Here is a 12,711-nt window from a genome sequence, read left to right on the forward strand (position 1 = left end):
TCATGGTTTACCATGTATTGACAAAAAAAAAGGCAGAAAACAGCAGCGGAAACAGGAGAATTGACTCCACAAAACAAACACAGACACACAACTGGAAATCTGCATACTTAAAACTTCAATTCAAACACAAAAATTCTGATTCAAATCAACAAAAATCCCACTTTTGCAGCAAATACGGGGCACCATAAAACGAGCAAAGGCCGCCGTAACATGCAATTATACACACACACACACACGCCATGTTTCACATTGATGAGTCTCAGGTTGTTTTACTGCTTTTCAGTTGTCTGGTGTGTACAACCTTAGAAAAGTGCTTTATAAAGTTCCACAATAAATATTTTAATAATTGTTATAATGATTGTAATTTTAAAAAGAAATCACTACACACACACAAACACAATTATACCTATATAATAAAGAAAATACACAAAGTATATATTCATATATTAAAATGCAGACATAAAAAACCGACAAGTGTGTTAATTTTATTCAACCAAACACACACACTCCCCTCAAATTTTCACTTTTATCTGATTAGTACATAAAACATACACTCTCTAAGGTGCATGTGACAGAGAGAGTTGACACCGCATACAAACAAATCATCCAACAAACACACAAGAAAACACAAACAGAACTGTACACACCTGTGTGTTTTGTATGAGTACAAAGATAAATGTCAATGACAATAAGAGGAAGATGATGGTTCTTAAAACAAGATCTGCACAGCTTCTAGATGATTTGGTTACTGTGAAGTCATGTGTTTACAAGATATGATAAGAGATTCAAAACACCTATAAGGATCTATGATTTGACCCACACAGACATACAATAAACTACTTAACCCTTTGATGCCACAAGTTTTGTATGTGAAACATACACCAGTTTCTGAGACCTTTTGCAGCACTTTATGGTGAAAACAAAACCCTGTTTATACAATCTGATTCTTGTCTTCTGCTCCTTGGTGGAAACCAGAAGCCTATATAACAATCATTTTTGACATATTACAAGTTAATAAATGGAAAATATAGAATTGTTAAGAATGAAGACTTTTACCTTTTTCTTTTGTTTGTGTTGGGCCCGAAAAGGTTAACTAGCTTGTTCATTCATCTGTATCTTTACCCTGCTGTTATGTGTGAACGTGTGTGTGATTACATGTTTTTGTTGGAGGTTTTGTCTCTTTACGGTCTCCGACTCGATCTGTTTTTTACAGTTTATGTGACAAACTTGGAAATTCTGTCAGCAGACACACAGTTACACACCGAGCTTGTCTATCTTAACAATAGCAGACAGTGTGTACAAGTCCATCTGCACATCCTTGTGTGTGTGCTTTCCTTTTTACACACAAATGTGTTGTTCAGACAAAAACAGGCTTGACACACTGTTTTTCCTCCACTGCAATGTATCTTTGTTTAGAAGGACTGTGTGTGTGTGTGTGTGTGTGTGGCAGTATGTGTGCACGTGTATGCATGTGTGCATGTGGGCGTCCTCTGAGTGAAGAGAAAAAAAAAGTAGAGGAAAATAAAGGGAGAGGTCAGGTTTCTTTCCCATAATGCAACTCTCTCCCATCCCTCAACCCCTCCCTCCTTGTCCATACTGGTTGCCCATGGCAACACACTTATAATGAGGTCAGATGGACATCCAATAATATTCAACAGCGAAAGCAATGGACGGCAGTGAGTGAGGTGCGTTGGGACAGTCAAAGTGTCAGACACAGACTGAAGTAAGCAAGACAAGATGGCTGCCATGTAACAGACAAGTTTGCAACGATCCATCAAGTCTGACAAACAAAAACTGGACGTGATCTCAAAACCGTTTTCACTTCGATCTAAACTTTATCATTAAATAAGTTTAATAAGGAAGTTTTACTTGGTGGCACTGAACAGAAATGTGAAAATCAACCAAAGCAAAAAGTTAAGTTGTTAAGTTGATGTGGAGACGAAAAAAAGTAGAAAAAAAGTGTCTTGTTTTTATTTGCAAAAAGCTGTTAAACTAGATTTTGATTGATGTTGAAGAATTCAAATGTCTTTCCACACATATTAAAGTGGATTGTCTCACAAACCAGACATTTCAAATCAAACTAAAGATAATAACACAGGCAGCTGATTTTAAAATCAGCATACGAAGAAAGAAGAACTAATATCTCACAGACAAGCAAAATACAACCAAAACAAACGCTGATTCACACGAGAGGGAGACTTAAAATCATCAATGCAGATTAAACTTACACTTCACAAATCAGAGCCAAAAGCTAAAAATAAAGATCATGAATCCAACATATCTATGGAGGAATCCTGACGTAGTTTAACAGCTTGATAAGTAGTAATTTGTCTTTAAAGATGGTTTCTTCTTTTTCTTATTATCAATAATAAAGGATATCATTCTGTAAATGAAGTTCTATTAGCAGCTTGTATTTTAGGCATGTTTTGCATCACAGAAAACTTTGATTTTTATGAACTAATCTAGGCCAATTTAGCATTAAACAAAAGGGAATTTCATGCTTTCAAACAACATAAAAGACGTGCGATATAAACACACCAACTCAATCTGTTGGTTTCCTTATATAGGCTATTATGAATTGGCTTTCATTATGGTTTTTTTTATTTTTCTGTCTGTAAAGCGTCTTGAGATGGCATTGCTGTGATTTGACGCTATATGAATAAAGTTAAATTGAATTGAATTGAACCATTTTTTATGGCTAAAATCAGAGTTTTGAGATGGACTGGATGGTATTAGTTATACAAAAAATCTCCTAGCAACAGTGTGATTGGAAAAAAAAATATATGTTCAGCTAAATAGTTGTTATCTGACACTTGAATTCCCAAATGAAGATGACAGAGGGACAGATGTAGAAAAGCTGCCAGTGAAGATGGTGAAATAATAACAGGAACTCTCTGCACTCCATAAGCAGGGACTCTGTGGTTATAAAATGATTGCAACAGGAAGCAGATTCAAGTTTTTATAGCAGCTGGAAGGACTCCAACACAAGGATCTCAAACAAAAGAAATGAGAGATAAAAGATGAAAAGAAACGGGTACAAAAGGAAAAGGAGATTAGGAAGAAGATGTGAGTGAAGGAGCGTTCAGGCTCAGGTGTGGATTGACTTTTTAGATGAATTTTTCCATCTCATTTAGGTTCAGTGCTTGTCGTCACTCAGACAAAGGAATAAGCAGCTTTTGAGCCTCCATGCCATGTCTGTCTGAAGGATCCATTTTAGGCTGCCAATCAAAATGAACCCAGATCATTTGCATACCATCTACTGAGTCCAGTTCAAAACACGCGAAACAGCTCCCTCTAGTGTTCATTGTGGAGCACTGCATTACTCTACAGCCGCCAAGCGTGTGGGGAGACTCATGGAGCCTTAAGACACCACTGGCATGATTAAACTATCTATATTTAGAGTCAGTTTGATCATTAAAAGCAGTCAGTTCATCTGGACGTTATCAGACTTTTAAATTGTATATTCTTTTCAATTACCTTTCTATTTCAGAAATTTGTTTCTCAGCTTTTTCTTTTACATTTCTTGTTCATCGCGTTAATGTCATGTTTAAATTTATTTCAAACCTAGCTTTGTATATTTGAATCAAAATTTGTTCAACTCTTGTTGTTATACAATATATATAAATAAGGGGGGGTTGTAAATTATTATTTTAATCCAATTAATATTCAAATAGTTCATCCCTTGAGGGAAATGTAATTAAGTAATGCTGATTAAAAAAAAACAAACAAACAAACAAAGAGAGGCGCTGCCAAAATTTTCTGTTACATTTTGTCAGACATTACAGAATGGCATTGAACATATTAGAAGCTTCCCTTTGACTGTGGATGGACACTGTCTGTATGGCTCATTTTAGATCAATGAACAGTTTTGATTGGTCTACTGCAGGGGGGGACTCCAGTTCTTGAGGGCTGCAGTCCGGCAAGTGTTCAGAGTTTCCCTGCTGCAACACATCTGACACACATCAATGGCTAATTAGCAGACTAGTGCAGAGTTTAACGTCAAGCTCTGCACTAGTCCGCTAATTAAGCCTGAAGTTTGTGAGGTGTGTTGCAGTAGGGAAACTCTGAACACTTGCAGGACTGCAGCAGTAAAGGACCGGAGTTGTCCACCCCTGGTCTACAGTAACCTACAGGGTCCTTAAAAAAAAACAAAAAAAATCAAAAACAGCACTGGGTTGCAGGTTCTCATTCACTGAGTAAAAAGAACACCCATAAACCTATTAAAACATTAAGTGTTTTTAGTTTTTCCCACAGTGTTTCTGTATTCTGGTTTAGTTTTAATTGAAAAAATTATTACAATGCGTCTTATGTTATCGTCCATCTGAGGCTGGATCGATTTGATTTTAAGTCATTTAGGCCCTTGATGTGAAAAAACAAAACCATTTTCTCTTTCACCCCAGCCGTAGTTACAACAATTTATCTGTAAAATGCTAATTTATCTCAGTAATGATTAAAAGCTCTCTGACAGACCAGTGACAAATTTCTCCCATCAAATTTTGCTTCAAGATATAATTTGTCCCTATTAGTGAATGAAAACAAGATAATGTGACTAATAAATCTGACAACATTTTAATGTGTGTGTCTCTCTTTTATTGTCATTGTTTGGTCAGACATATAGTTCCTCTGTTTGGTGAAGACCCAGTGGCTCAAACTTGAGTAAATATTCTGTCGATGTTGTGTTGAGAAATAACTTCTGAAACGGCAGAGAATTTCTCATCTTTTTTGTGTCTGTCAGTAAGATAACGGGAAATATGTAAATCACAAACATGTACACTTTCTTATCAAAAAGTCTTCTTATTGAATTGGGTTGATATGGGATATGATTGAAACTAGAATGTTATTCATAATTTTGATAAATATTATTCACAAATATAGGTGTGATAGAAAGTAAAAAATCTTGCCCTTGAACAAGTTTAGATTTTTAAGGCCAAGTAAACTCTTTTCTAGACAGTCAGTGATCTTCAGTTTTGAAGAACTGCATGTTACAAGCGTTTGCTCAGTCTTTTCAAAAATTGCATTTGATTAAAAATTTTATGTCATTGTAACAAAAACTTTGAATCAATGAACAATAAAATTTAATAATGAGCCTAATTTAAAAATGATGTAAATGTTGAATAATTTAAATTGCAACACTTATTAGCTCAAATAATTTCTTTATTTAGTGAATGCATAAAATATTTTTTTTTACAGCTGTTTGTCATCTCTGTGATGTTTAAAAGGATCTGAAATGGTCTAAACCAGTGGTGTCCAAAGTCTGTCCTTGAGGGACGCCACCCTGCAGGTTTTCCATGCATCCCTGCTGCAACTCACCTGGCTTCTATTAAATGGATCCAACATCCAATAAAGTTCTGGTGAGTCAGGTGTGTTGGAGCAGGGAGACATGGACTGTGTCCTAATGTCCACACTAGTCCCTTACTCCTTATTTACTACGTAGAGATACAATAGCGCACTATATTGTGCACTTGTTCTGTTGGCGATTTGGACACGAAGCTGCCTATTTTTTCCTCATCACAGATCATGTGACTACCGGCTGTTACCACAGCAACAACCGCGTCTTTCCAAATTCAATCCAAACTCGTGTGAAAGTATTTTATTTTCTTATATTGTATTTTATTCTTCCTTTGTTTCACATCTGTTCAATAAATAAAGATACAAATAAATAGACAAAAGTTTTTTGTTTTTCTTTTTAACCTGCTTTAATGTTCGTGTCACTAGTGTCATTTTGAGCTCCTGTAGATTGACCATTGATGCTCTCAACCTTTCAAGATGCATTGTGGGTGATTTTAAGAGAACTAATTTTTTCTCTGTGGACATTCAGACACCTCTACAAAAATGGCAGGGCAACTATATAGGACACTATGTGAGGAATAGTGTGGACATTTGGACACATAGATGGAAAACCTGCAGGATTGTGGCCTGGAGCTGGAGCTGGAGCAGGAGCAGGAGCAGGAGCAGGAGCAGGAGCAGGAGCTGGAGCTGGAGCTGGAGCTGGAGCTGGAGCTGGAGCTGGAGCAGGAGCAGGAGCAGGAGCTGGAGCAGGAGCAGGAGCAGGAGCTGGAGCAGGAGCAGGAGCAGGAGCAGGAGCTGGAGCAGGAGCAGGAGCAGGAGCTGGAGCTGGAGCTGGAGCTGGAGCTGGAGCTGGAGCAGGAGCAGGAGCAGGAGCAGGAGCTGGAGCAGGAGCTGGAGCAGGAGCTGGAGCAGGAGCTGGAGCAGGAGCAGGAGCTGGAGCAGGAGCAGGAGCTGGAGCAGGAGCAGGAGCAGGAGCTGGAGCAGGAAGACCCTGGTCTAAACAAATTTACCATCATAAAAAAGTTATTTTGGAAAAAAAATCCATAGGATGTACAAGAAGTTTAGAAGGACTGTGTGTGTGTGTGTGTGTGTGTGTGGCAGTATGTGTGCACGTGTATGCATGTGTGCATGTGGGCGTCCTCTGAGTGAAGAGAAAAAAAAAGTAGAGGAAAATAAAGGGAGAGGTCAGGTTTCTTTCCCATAATGCAACTCTCTCCCATCCCTCAACCCCTCCCTCCTTGTCCATACTGGTTGCCCATGGCAACACACTTATAATGAGGTCAGATGGACATCCAATAATATTCAACAGCGAAAGCAATGGACGGCAGTGAGTGAGGTGCGTTGGGACAGTCAAAGTGTCAGACACAGACTGAAGTAAGCAAGACAAGATGGCTGCCATGTAACAGACAAGTTTGCAACGATCCATCAAGTCTGACAAACAAAAACTGGACGTGATCTCAAAACCGTTTTCACGTCGATCTAAACTTTATCATTAAATAAGTTTAATAAGGAAGTTTTACTTGGTGGCACTGAACAGAAATGTGAAAATCAACCAAAGCAAAAAGTTAAGTTGTTAAGTTGATGTGGAGACGAAAAAAAGTAGAAAAAAAGTGTCTTGTTTTTATTTGCAAAAAGCTGTTAAACTAGATTTTGATTGATGTTGAAGAATTCAAATGTCTTTCCACACATATTAAAGTGGATTGTCTCACAAACCAGACATTTCAAATCAAACTAAAGATAATAACACAGGCAGCTGATTTTAAAATCAGCATACGAAGAAAGAAGAACTAATATCTCACAGACAAGCAAAATACAACCAAAACAAACGCTGATTCACACGAGAGGGAGACTTAAAATCATCAATGCAGATTAAACTTACACTTCACAAATCAGAGCCAAAAACTAAAAATAAAGATCATGAATCCAACATATCTATGGAGGAATCCTGACGTAGTTTAACAGCTTGATAAGTAGTAATTTGTCTTTAAAGATGGTTTCTTCTTTTTCTTATTATCAATAATAAAGGATATCATTCTGTAAATGAAGTTCTATTAGCAGCTTGTATTTTAGGCATGTTTTGCATCACAGAAAACTTTGATTTTTATGAACTAATCTAGGCCAATTTAGCATAAAAAAAAGGGAATTTCATGCTTTCAAACAACATAAAAGACGTGCGATATAAACACACCAACTCAATCTGTTGGTTTCCTTATATAGGCTATTATGAATTGGCTTTCATTATGGTTTTTTTTATTTTTCTGTCTGTAAAGCGTCTTGAGATGGCATTGCTGTGATTTGATGCTATATGAATAAAGTTAAATTGAATTGAATTGAACCATTTTTTATGGCTAAAATCAGAGTTTTGAGATGGACTGGATGGTATTAGTTATACAAAAAATCTCCTAGCAACAGTGTGATTGGAAAAAAAAATATATGTTCAGCTAAATAGTTGTTATCTGACAGCTGGAGCAGGAGCAGGAGCAGGAACAGGAGCTGGAGCTGGAGCTGGAGCTGGAGCTGGAGCTGGAGCTGGAGCTGGAGCTGGAGCTGGAGCTGGAGCTGGAGCTGGAGCAGGAGCAGGAGCAGGAAGACCCTGGTCTAAACAAATTTACCATCATAAAAAAGTTATTTTGGAAAAAAAATCCATAGGATGTACAAGAAGTGTAAAACAAGTGTAAAAAATTAAGTGAGATAATTTTGTTTATGGCAAGTTTTACATGAAAAAGTATCGTATGAATTACAGATAAAATCTAAACCCTACAGAGGTTTTTATTTTTCTGAATTTCAGGAGGATAAAATTGGAATATAAAAACAGGAACATTGTTTCAAAGTAGTTTAATCTTGTTTTGCAAAAATATGGATATGATTTCCGGTATCAGCTGTGAATGTGACTCCATCTGATGTTTGTTCAAACTTCCCACAAAGTGTTTGTCATATCAGGGTTAAACATATCTAGTAGTGAAATAAAGCAACCATCTGCTCCACCACAAATATGTCAAAACTCCACCAAAACTCACTTTGTTCACGTAAAAGTTCCTCTCTTCCCCGTCTGTGTCCACCTATTCCTGCTCCACCTCTTGCTCTTCCAGCATGGCAACGGCTGTTGAACTCGGTCTCACGAGGGCCGCAGCCTTACAGCTTTTCAATGTATCCCTGCTTGACAACATCTGATTATTGAATAAGATAGATAGATAATTAAATGGCTCCAACAGTCAATGAAGTTCTTCACATCGACACTGTGAGGGACCAAGCTGGCGAAGGAAGAGGAACACAGGTGGCTTCAAAAGAAAAGGGTTTTATTTGCCCAAACAATATAAATGAATTAGGCCTTTAAAAGAGGTCAACTAAGCAAAACCTAAATCAAAGTCTGAAAATAACTAAACTAACAGATTAGAGAACATAATCAACACAAAAACATACTGACCTGACAAACAACAAACAAAGGAGAACTTAAATACTGGCTGATCAGACCAGTTACAAAACATATGGGGTAACACATTAAACATACTAACAAACTAGACAAAGAAACAGAACCTAACTGTTAGTTTAATTATTCTTAAATAAACTACTAACAAAAGGTAAACCCAAACTACTCAAAAGTGGGAAAGAAAATGAATAAACATTTGAAGAAACTAAACTAAACTTTTAATCTCCCCCTCTGAAGATGAGGTCTTCCCAAAGGCCCGTGGCACTTCCTGTTCACTGGCTTCCCACCTGTGCACACTCCTGCCCCCCAATGCCCAAGCTAATCCCTTCAGCACCAGTAAGAAACAAGATTAACCAAAACGCAAACAATTGAAAATACAGTGGGTCCTTAATGTGCATGCTAACAAAAAGAAACCAAAGCATTTAAACTAAGTTTAAATATAAAGAAAACTAACAATGTGGTGCTTTTACCGCCTTTATATGTGTGGCCATTGGTCTGGCCATCACACACCCCTCCTCTTCAAGACCTCAGCCGGACCAGCGAGAGAGGTAGTCAGCGGTTGAATTGTCTTTCCCAGGGATATGCTGAATCGTGAACCGGAATGGCTGCATGGCAATGTACCATCGAGTAATCCTCCCATTTGTGTCCTTCATCCGGTTCAGCCACTGTAGTGCCTTATGATCAGTCTGCAAGATGAACTCCCTCCCCAGCAGATAATACTTGAATGAGTCAAGTGCCCACTTGATAGCCAAAGCCTCTTTCTCCACTGTAGCATAGCGCTCCTCCCGGGGAAATAGCTTGCGGCTAATGTAAGCAACAGGATGCAGATCACCTGGCAATCCCTGTAGAAGAACAGCTCCCACACCCCTCTCAGAAGCATCCGTCTGCAGAATAAAATCCTTGTCAAAGTCAGGACTGTGCAGAACTGGATCCTTACTAAGGGATTGCCGGATATCATGGAAAGCTGCCACTGCGTTCTCAGTCCACTGAACTTTGTGAGGGTGTTGCCTTCCTGTCCTGTCTGTCAGGGCTGCAGCTCTTGCCGAGAAGTTGGGGATAAACCGGTGGTAGAAGCCAGCCATTCCTAAGAAGGATCTCAGCTGCTTCTTCGTCTGTGGAAGAGGACAGGATTCAATTGCCCTTACTTTGTTCACTTGCGGCTTAATGACCCCACCTCCAATGGTAAAACCGAGGTACTGCGTCTCCGGCCTGGCCAGGACACACTTTGCTGGATTGACTGTGAGGCCAGCAGACTCCAGACGGGCCAGGACCTCCCTCAGATGTTCCATGTGTGCCCTCCAGGAGTCACTGTAGATGACAATGTCATCCAGATATGCACATGTATAATCAGACAATCCATCCAGTACCTGATCTATGAGTCTCTGGAAAGTAGCAGGGGCCCCATGCAAACCAAATGGCAGAACAGTGAATTCAAACAAGCCCCATGGTGTACGAAAGGCTGTCAGCTCACAAGACTTCTCACGTAGAGGTACTTGCCAGTAGCCCTTGGACAGGTCAATGGTGGAGAGATATTTAGCCTTTCCAAGACGCTCAGTGAGCTCATCCATTCGTGGTGTTGGATATGAATCAAATTTAGAAACTGAGTTAAGGTACCTGAAGTCAATACAGAATCTTATTGTCCCATCCTTCTTGGGCACCAGGACCACTGGATTACACCACTCACTTTTTGAAGGTTTGATGATTCCCAGGGACAGCATGAGGTCTACTTCTTTCTTCAGTGGCCCCAGGAGGCGCTCAGGTATCCTGTAACTCATACGTCTCACTGGTGCATCAGCTTTTAACACAATGTCATGCTTGACCAGATTTGTACGGCCAGGATACTGTTGAAATATGTCTGAACGGATCAAGGATTTTACCTCAGACTGCTGTTCTCTGGTGAGATGGCTTAAATCCAGGTCAGCAGCCGACAGTGATGGTAAATATTGATCCACCTCCTCTTCTTCCTCCACACCACGAATGAGGAGCACTTCTGCCCCCCTCTCAGTGCGTGGAATCCACTCTTTGAGCAGGTTCACATGAAGAACTCTACTGGATCGCTGAAGCCCTGGAGTGGCAACCTGGTAAGTAGTAGGGCCTATCTTTCTATGCACTTCAAAGGGACCTTGCCATTTTGCCAGCAGCTTGCTGTCTGTTGTAGGCAACATCACCAGCACCTTTTGGCCTGGATCAAAGTTCCTCTCTCTGGCAGTACGGTCATACCAAGCTTTTTGCGATTTCTGAGCTTCTGTCATGCATGTCTGGGCCAACTCACTCATCTTTTGCAGTTTCTCTCTCATCTGGACCACATAGGATATAATGTCAACAGGTTCCTCCTGTCCTTGATCTCCTTCCCATGTTTCCTTTAACAAAGACAGAGGGCCTCTCACATTGTGACCATAGAGAAGCTCAAAAGGAGAGAACCCAGTGGAAGCTTGAGGTACTTCTCTGTAAGCAAAAAGCAGGTAAGGTAGCCATTGATCCCAGTCAGACCCAGTGTCATCCACAAACTTACGGAGCATTTGTTTCAGAGTTTGGTTGAACCGCTCTGTAAGCCCATCTGTTTGGGGATGGTATGGGGTAGTCCTCATACCCCGGATGCCAAGCAGCTTATAGACCTGTTTCAACAATACAGACATAAAGTTAGTTCCCTGATCAGTGAGGATTTCACGAGGGAAACCAAACCTGGAGAAGAGGTGTATTAGTGAAAAAGCCACAGATTTTGCCTTCACAGATTTTAATGGAAAGACTTCAGGATACTTAGTGGCATAATCTGTGATGACCAGCATGTAACGGTTTCCAGCTTTGCTTTTTTCCACTGGACCAACAATGTCCATGCCAAGACGGTCAAAAGGAGTTCCAATAACAGGTAGAGGTTGGAGTGGAGCTTTTGAGGGCCTTTTCACTGATGTCATCTGACACTGAGGGCAACTTCTACAGAATTGTGCTACATCTGAGTGCAGGCCAGGCCAGTGGAAATGTTGTCTAATGCGAGCAGTGGTCTTCCATTTCCCTAGGTGGCCAGCCCAGGGAACCGAATGGCCCAATGTGAGAACCACATTTCTGACTGCTCGAGGGACCACTAGTTGCTTAGCCAGACCATGCTGATAGTAAAGGATACCATTCTGTAAAAAGTATGCCTCTTTATGATTTCCAGGGTCAGCCTCCGATTCTCTCTCTGTAGCTCTCAACAAAATGGCTGACAGTGATGGGTCATTTTGTTGCATCTCAGTTATGTTGGTAGGGATTTTAAATCCCAAAGGAACTTCTGGCGCAGACTCAACTTGTGCTTTTACATCTGTATGCTTAAATTTCTCATGCCTTTTCTGACTGCGTGTTTTCCTAGATTTCCCGGGACTCATTTCTAGGTCAACATCAAAGAAAGGCAAGGCACTGAGTGTTGGAAGGTGCTCATTCTGCTTAGCCTGAGCCCTAGTTACAACATTACAAGTTTGTGCAGGTTTCAACAGGTCATAAAGTACTGGCAGATCTTCACCTAAAACTACTGGGAATGGCAAGTTTTCTGCAACTCCAACATTCAACAGATATGGTTGCCCTTGCACCTCAATAAAGATGTCAGCAGTAGGGTAAGGTTTTTCATCACCATGGACACAACAAATTGGGATGGTTTCAAGAGCACATATTGTGTGATTAGGTACGTAACGTCTGTGCACCAGAGTCTGAGTACTACCAGTATCTATTAAGGCTTTTATTTTCCTTCCATTGATTTTCACCATGGTCGTTTTCATTGACAGTCCATTTTCTGGCTTCAGGACATCATGCTGTCGGGGGACAAAGCACATTTGGGTCAATTTGAATGAGTTTTGTGGGCACACCGGCTTAGTATGACCTTCCTTCCCACAACGGTAACAAACTGGAGCTCTTTTAGCCGGTTTAACTGCATTTCCTTGCTGATCATCCTGGATTGGAGGTTTACTCACACTTGCTGCTCTCTGGTTGTATTGAATGGACTGGGGCCTGCGGGTGTCCTTTTCTTT

The sequence above is a fragment of the Telmatherina bonti genome, assembly GCF_933228915.1.
Source record: "Telmatherina bonti genome assembly, chromosome: 19".
NCBI classification, from domain to species: Eukaryota; Metazoa; Chordata; class Actinopteri; order Atheriniformes; family Telmatherinidae; genus Telmatherina; species Telmatherina bonti.